The 8,471-nt window shown below is 47.1% G+C and overlaps 1 protein-coding gene across 1 annotated transcript in view; it reads right to left on the reverse strand.

Moving 5' to 3' along the window:
• The window catches only part of T265_06725 (hypothetical protein), a gene marked incomplete at both ends in the record, with an annotated part of 30,301 nt that extends 30,028 nt beyond the window's left edge, over positions 1 to 273 (reverse strand). The window contains one exon of the mRNA XM_009172062.1: positions 18 to 273. The remainder of the gene's footprint in view (positions 1 to 17) is intronic.
• Between the last annotated feature and the right edge of the window lie 8,198 nt (positions 274 to 8,471).

The raw sequence follows: 8,471 nt of genomic DNA on the forward strand, positions 1-8,471 counted from the left end.
GGGATGAGCCAATTTACCTTGTGGCAGACTTCACGGAATTACGGATTGGTACACATGGCCGAGGCTTTCTACCAAGCTTCCCGCGTCAGGTTTAAACTTGTCGTTCAGCGGCATTCGTTCACCTGGAAGGCACAAGCGAAAAAATGGAGTAGCGTTGCTGTTTCGGTTATCAGCGCGGAGTATTAGCAGGCCAGCTTGAAGACACAAAAAAGCATGTGAAATTGTTCTACATGCAGCGCGAACAGCTGTTGGATAAAGGGTATTCCACGCACCAACTACCTGAAATGGGAAAAACCGTTTCCAACATAAAAATGTGCACTCTGGACTTAAAAATCTTCTCAGCATGTCCTTTCAAATACATAAGAAGGATGGAGGGTGAAAAACATGTAAGCCAAAAACTGTTCAAGGAAGGCCCCTAGGGAGTGACGGTAGTTTGAGGGAGAGTCCAACCACCCCAAGACGTGTTTGATAATCAACGAATTGGAAGCTAGCAATCGTCTTCATAGCTGCCCGTTGGACACGCTCAGTGGGGGTAATGTCCATTTTGCGTCCTGAGTGGACAACTTGGTTCGCGTTTACAAGCAGCGGTTTCACGTAGGCCCTATAGAGTACCTGAAAGTTCATGCGAGTAATACGGGGAAAGGTACGCTAAATCATTTGTGGGATAGTAAATGCCTTTTGAGATGATTTTTCATGGTGGAGTGAGGACACGTTTGAATAAGGCCAGATACCTTAATCTCCTGGAGTACTATCATCATGCGCGACAAAAGGCATGTATACCCCGAACGACAATCGGATGCACTTTTCATCATCCAGAGGAAGGTGCCAGTCCAGTGACCACTGCTTTGCAGCGTCTGCATCCATTAGGAAGGCGCTGACGTTGGAACTCCAGGATTTCAAGTCGTTCGCAAGAAATATACATGAACTTGAAAGCACATCCGGAAAGTCGTCGACGTAGATCGGAGGCAGGAGTGGTCCCAAGATAGAGCGTTGGAGAATTCTAATGGAGACCGTTGAAGAAGAAAAAGAAGAGGAAGAAGAGGAAGTCAAGCCTATTTTGCACTCGAGATGTTCTATCCGGTAGGAACGTCTCAACGATTCAGTCTCCTTGAATACCATAAGACTCGAGTTTCCAAAGCAGCAGAACATGAGAACTCGCTCAAATGATTTTGATAGGTCGAAAAATATGGCCTCCAACATAAGTCCCTCGTCTCTGGCTTTCATTGAGCTGTCCACAAATGTAAGCACGTTCGTCACGCAGGAACGGTTTTGGAGGAATCTATGTTGCGCCGGAGACGTCAAGTTGTTGGCTGTGATGTGACTTAAAATGGTCTTTTTCAGAATGCGTTCCATCACTTTGCACGGTATGCAAGGCTACTGGACTTGTAGTTGTCGGGCAGTGAGCCTCCTTCCCAGTGGAAGAAAGGCTGTACTTGTCGAGCGACTGATGAAACGTCAGGCAGAAATATTTTGCGACGTCTCCGGGTGAGGTTTATTTTTGTGGCTTGTTTTCGCATGTTCCGTTGGCGGATTTTTTCGATCTTCAGTGGCTCCGCACCTTACGAAATGTCAGTCTATCTTTTGTGTCTATTGTAGTTATCTTTTTAAATAATGGTCAGAAACTCGTTTCCGGAAGATGCCGAATCATTTTGGGCGGCTTTTAGTTCGTTCAACTGCGCACTGGTTCCTTTGGGGCGAACACCGTATTCGCCCCGTGAATATGCTAGATAATAGTCCTGTAAGTCTCCTTCACTGAGGCTTGTCCCGGTTTAGGTTGGCCAAGGAAGATACACATTCCTGAGAAGTTGCACGGCAGGAGTTTCAAATCCACGTTTGAGGTTCCGGGATCTTGGCCCAGCAGCAGATGAAATAACAGGTAAGCACACAGTGGTCACTACATCCCAGTGGAGCCCTAATTAACACCTGTTCAACGAAGTGTCTTTTGTTGGTGATAGCCAAATCCAGCAAAAATGGTAGTTGGCCTGTGCGGTATCTGGCGAGTGCGACGACAGGTTGGGTCCAGGCGCTCTGTTGAACGACTCTGATCAGCACTGATAGAAAATGTTCACCAGACGCGATGCGCTGGGACTCCATCCAGGTGTTAGGAGCGTTAATATCACCCACCAGCAAAATGTGTGCTGAAGGAGAGTTGCTCAAGGGCGTATATGAAGAACAGGTTGTCTTTCGGCTGACTCGATATACAACGAACAGAGAATCGGTTCCACACAGCAGGATTCAAACCCACAGTGCATCACAAAAAGGTGCAGTAGTGGTGTCGGGGAGGACAATCGGGGCAGGCACAGTCACATGTAAGTATAGCGTAACCCTACCTGCTTACCTCGTTTCGAGTCAGCTCGGAAAACGAAGCAGCTGTTGATCAAGATCTCTGCCTTAGAGACGCCCGGTGTGAGCCAGGTTTCTGTAAGTGCGATTATGGATGGCAAACTGACCATTGAATATCCATAAGTGTATCCAAGGTTTATAATGGCTCATCAGTTATAGCCTGCCTCTTAGCTTGAGGCGTTGTACGAAGATTTGCCGTAAACATGCACTCCTTTGGTTCGCATGGTTCTTGGGGCGGTTTGTCTGTCAAGTTTTTCTGAGATCCTGTTGGGTCGATTGCGTTTGTACAGAAAACCAGTTCGTCCTCGATCAGCGTGGCTAACTCGGTGTACGTAGGAATTTTCGGTACACTAGTTTCGGACTGGGGGCCTCGGCCCTCGGGTTGACGACGACGGTTGAATGACGACTGAATCCAAAATCAGACAAGTCACTTTTGACGGAGTGGAGCCGGAGGGTAGAAGTTCCACAGTTCGAATGGTTGCTTGGCTCTCGCGGCAGTTCACGTCGTCCAGGTCAGAGCTTGTGGCTGATCCGTCGGTGGGCTGCACTGCCTGTTTCGGCACGGCTGACCAAATCCAGCTTAGAACCTGTGACTTGGGTGCGGACTTCACCACTGCGCCTTTATCGTCCGCTAGGCAAATAAGTGACGAAGATTCCACATATGTTGGACGCTCTATCTCCGAGAGGCTTGCTTCACCCCGAGCATCACTGTCGTTGGAAGTCGACAGGTCTGTGACGTTTGAGTGGAAGCTGCAATCTGGAGTAGCGGTCAGTTGCATCAGCATGCTTTTAGGAGTACAAGAATCCATAATTACCTTCGGGTTGGTCATAAGTTTCGGTTCGGCTGATATGTCGCCAGGCGGAAGCACGTTTCGTGTCTCCCCTCTAGAACCACCGTGACCCAGTTTTCGCAACTCTAGAGGGCAATCCTCGAACATACGCCTCATCTTCGGGAAATGACTTTTGAATGCTAATAACCCGTTCTAAGATCCTCACGGCAGTTGGGGGAAAATTGTGACTAGAAGCCCAAAATTTCGCTTGCATCCCCTCCTGCGAAACCATTCTGCGTTGAGAGATGAGTATTTACACCTTGTTACGAAACCACCAAGGAGCTCTTGTGCCAGTTCTGTTGGTGCGCTTGTTCTGGTAAATGACCCCAAGCTCATCGGCCTGGACTCCCTCATGATCTTATCCACTAGGGACGCCGTGGCCGTCTTGATTGCCGCGTCAGAGGGCTGCGTCACCTTCGCGGCCAGAGGGCCCGGGATGGAGAGTACTAGGTAGTCGCTCAGGGATGAAAGTTCGTTATCAACTTCCGTCCGACCCGCTATGTTACTTGTGTTTGCATCATTCGGAGCCTTCAGCAGAAGTATCAGTTTCTCCTCAAATGTCCCGGAATATGTCCTGGAATATTTACACTAGTCTTTCCGACCTGGAAGTGGGGACTTGGTCTCATCATTTGCAGATGTCTTGCTATCTGTGTAAAGCATAGCACCCCTAAGATAGAGTCACCATCACAGATAGCGGAGTCAAGAGAGTTGGATAATCAGATTACCTAGATTTTCTGTAAACCCGTACACTTTAAATGCCAACAAGCCAGGCAAGCGTGACTTTGTATTCGTCTTACATTCCATGGATGTCCATTTCGTCCACATCTGCTGTGGTTCACCAATAGGTGTAGAGTAGAGCAGCCTGTAATAGGCTGGTTTATTATTGAGTGACTGGGTACACCGCATAAATAAAATAAATAAATAAATGATTCTTCGGCAGTAGCCTAGCTGCCATACCACCCAGGGGAAGGACAAGGGCTGAGATACTGCCACGTCGCCAAAGCCTAGACAGGGGAAGTCGAGAGGCAGAGGTCGGGTTGGAAACACGGACCTTCCGGTAAGTAAATTCGCGCTTTAACCTCTTGAGCAGCTTCGCCCATCGCAGAATCAGAGTGCAGTCTGACAGAGATCTACACGCAAAGATTACATTAGAGCGTTTTTAGACGAGCAGTTTTGTTGTTTCGCTGTTTTTTCGTCAGATACTTCCTGGGGCATTTTATGCGTTCGTTGTACGTATCCTTTGCACATCTTTGTATCGTCTTTTGTTTGCATATACTGTTGTTGGTTACGCAAATCGCGGTGATCTGCCGGTGTTCGATCGTCCACCGGATAATCGAACTCATCCGTCCCGACGTGGTGGATCGCTGTTAAGAATTAGACCTTGCTATCGAACACTGTAGCGCGCGACCTCTACATTTTCATGTGCCCTTGACAGTACGAGGGTTTGGGTCATTCAACGCGTTGCTTTGAAATACCGCCCAGAGAAAAGTAGTTGAAGGTAAATCAATGCGGGCCAGTGTGCTGTGTAGTATATCTGCCATTTTCGTTTACTTATATGCAAGTGCTGATGATGTACAACTTTGCTTACTGGGTTTCAGCTCACGGATCTTTCTTCTGTCCTCCATCCACGGAAACTGTCATGAACTCCCTCCTTTGAACGGCCACTCCCCCGATTCTTCCATGACTTGTACACTACATAGTTGTCGAATACACTGGAATCGTTAAAAACATTGGTGGTTCTACCACAAAAACCCTGCCTCTGTACATGTGCATACAGGCTACAGAGCTGAGGCTGCCCAATTACACACGGCCCCCACAGCCTTGGACGGCAACTTCTACACCCTCACCAGCTTCACACACATCACTAGTATCGGCCAGTTCAAAAGGGCCATGGTACACCGCAGACGTTGTTCTTCAAAAAGAGGGCTGTTGTACTACACAGTGCCTCCTATTTTGGTTGATTTATTGATGTACGACATTGCTTACTGGGCTCCAGCTAATTAGCTTTCTTTCTGTCTTCCATCCACAGAAACTGTCGTCCACTCTCACCTTCGAGGAGTCACTTTCCCCTGGTGATTCCAGTGCGTGCTTACTACAGCTGTTTGAGTCTGCAATCAAACTCCAAGAATCTCTGCCTTTTCGGGTTTATGGCGAAGGAGCTCAACTTCGCAGAAGGTTCACCAGGCAATGTACCAGAAAAAGCCTCGCATGTGATTGGTCAGCACTTTACCACAATTTTATACCGACCGACGGGACAGACGTTGCCAGTAGGAGCAATGTGAGGATNGGTCAGCACTTTACCACAATTTTATACCGACCGACGGGACAGACGTTGCCAGTAGGAGCAATGTGAGGATCGGAAGAAGTAGTTCCCAAAAAACAAGTCTAATGAATGTTCTATGAGAACGCTGTTCCGCTCAAGTTAGTTAGACCTACCGAAAAAAATATTCAAGAAGGTTCAAAATTTAACCAATATTCTCTTGATAAGGTAAAGGCCAGAAGAATCAACTTGCAGTTATTCGGTATGCAAATGTGTGATCAATGCAAGGACGACCTCTATTTACAGGTTGAGCAATGTGGAGGGGCGCCGTCACAATCGATGTTTTATGGTCAGTGATCACGTACTAATGTACTTCACGTCCCCTGTTAACTTTTCCTCTTTCGCCTTGGTTCAGCGGGTTCGGTGGGTGTATACAGTAATAGAATGTTAAATGTGAGGTGTCCGATACCTTTTGCACTACCGGTATGATTGCCGGGATTAGGGGAAATAGCGTCCATCTCCATGTAGAGTATAGGCTAACCTAATAGAAATGGGCACTCCAAACATGGTGGAAAAAAGCTGAAGAATTCCCGAAATAACACCCCGCCCTTATTCTTCTAAATGTGTGCCCACCAGCCCCAGTTAGCATGGAAACCAATCAACATTCCAGCCTGGTCCGCCGCCAAGTGCCCCCAAAGCAAATGTGGTATAAAAGCATTTAAAACGTGCGCGCTTGTGTTAGGTCGTCGACGTGCAGTGACAACCCTTAGAGGTTGTTCCACGCGAAGCGCGAGTTTAAAAGCTCCGTAAAAACATGAACGTTGCTCAGCTAGAGGAAGCCCGGAAATATATGCTGCGTAAAATGAAATCTGGGTAAAGTTCTTTGGCTACGCTACATATAAACGAATTCAGACAGTCTCAACGAAGCTCTTCGGATAGAGAAAACATTGTTAGATTGTGACAAGGACGTTGCGTTGAACTTAGATTCTGCACTCAGTTAAATAGGAAGAACAGTCATCGTACTAGGCGAAATCACTGGTCGAATGATGGCTGGGTACAGTCGTCGCAGTCTAGTTGGATATTGTTTGACCATGATCCACGACACTTTGTGGTGCCCTTAAATTATTCAAAGATTAACAGATTGACACACAGGATCAAGGTTTTGCCAAAGTTTCCGGGTCTGTTTTGTTCTTGTATTTCCACGTCTATCGCTCTCCTGAAATGCACAAGTGAAAAAAGGGTGTAGCACTTCTCTTCATGTTTTCAGTGCGGGTCAGTATGCTTGCCAGCAAGAGGATTCGAATGAATAAATGTCTAGTGGTGCTTTGAACTGGGTTCTGGAAGGAGCGTGGACAACCGTCAAAGGAAGGTCAGGCGCCTACTACCCGAAATGAAAAAAATTTCCCTGATGAATTTGTGCACTCTAAGATGAAAGTCCTTTTACCATGTCCCCGGTGTGCGTTTGCTGGGTCAAAGGTGAAAAATCTGTTGGCCAAGCTTTGTTCAAACAGGGCATAAGTAAGAATTAGGTCCCCTCGGAGGCGACAGCACTCCAGGGGAAAGAGATCAAGCATCGCGAGACGCGTTTCGTAGTCCACGGATTTGAGGCCGGCAACCATCCTCGTAGCGGCCCGCTGGACACGCTTAATGAGGGTGACGTCTATCGTGCGTCCTGAGTAGACCACTTGGTTGGCGTATTCCAGGGGTGGTCTGACTCAGGCCCCGTAGAGTATTTGGAAGTCCATGCGAGAAGGTGCGTCGGATCATCCGTAAAGTGACCAATGCCTTTTGGTCCGATTTCTCATGGTGCGGTTGGAAGGACAAGTTTGAAGAGACCAGACACCCTCTTTTAATCAAACAGGGCACGTTGTATCCTTCGGAAATTCAATTCCATTGTGCCAATACTGAGCTCCAGGTGATGCGTCGGTGGACATCGCTATGAGTTTCTGCACGCCTGACGCAATCAAGCCTGAAGCTTGTGACTTCGGTGTGGATGCCACCATTGTGTCATCACTTCCCTGTAATGAAATCATTTATGATAATTCCGCATATTTTGTGCATACTGTTTACATGAATCTCACCTCGACCATCACTGTCGCTTGTAGTCGATGGGCATTCTACGGTTAGGTAAAATGTATAATCCGAAGTCGTGGTTGTTATGCTGTGTTGTTTTTCAGAGCACAACGACCTAAAACCGCCATCCGGTTTGTCATAATATTCAATGCGGCTGTTCCGCTACCAAGCGGAGGCTCCTTTTCCACTCTCTTCTAGAGCCGCTGCAACCCAGTTGTTGCTCGTCTAGAGGGTGATTCTCAGATTGTGGTTGATTTCTTGAAAGGCCTTCTGAATGCTGATGGACAGCTCCAAGATCATCTGTACGGCAGTTGGCGGGAAACGTTTGAATAGAATTTTGCTTGCTTGCTTGCTCTTAAACGCACCGTCGATGAAAACAGTATTACCTCCTCCGCAGCTAACGGACACAAGAAGGAACGCTCTAGGTACTCTTTCATGGAGGATAGATGTTGTCAACCTTCGTCCTTGTCACTATATTTTTGTGGTTGCTTCACCCAAGTACAAGTTTTTCCTGGAATGTGTAAACTAAACTATGACATTCTCAATGTCTTGGCATCTTAGAAGCGAGGAGCTGCTCTATTTACGAGCAGGTGCCTTGGCATCTTGGAAATGCCTACAAACCCTAATATATAAGTGGTTGATGCAGTGAAAGAGTTTGGGATAATTCGATAATCGGTTTATCTGATCATCCGTGAGAATTAATTTTCGCACGTAGTTTGGAATAACCAGACGAACTAGGGATCCGGAATTCAGCGCCGCGTAACAATCAGCACGTATGTATTCGAATTGGCAAATATGTACAGCATATGGAATATTAAAACAAGAGAATAATGAATAGGGCAACGAATAGAGTATCAGTCATGTTCATCACATCCGCCACACCTTGAATGAGCGTGTGGATGTTTATAGTCCAGTGGTGGTCTTGACCGCAATCTTTCGGATCTTCTCGGAATGGAAACTTCAGA

The sequence above is a fragment of the Opisthorchis viverrini genome (genome assembly GCF_000715545.1).
Source record: "Opisthorchis viverrini unplaced genomic scaffold opera_v5_144, whole genome shotgun sequence".
NCBI lineage: Eukaryota > Metazoa > Platyhelminthes > Trematoda > Opisthorchiida > Opisthorchiidae > Opisthorchis > Opisthorchis viverrini.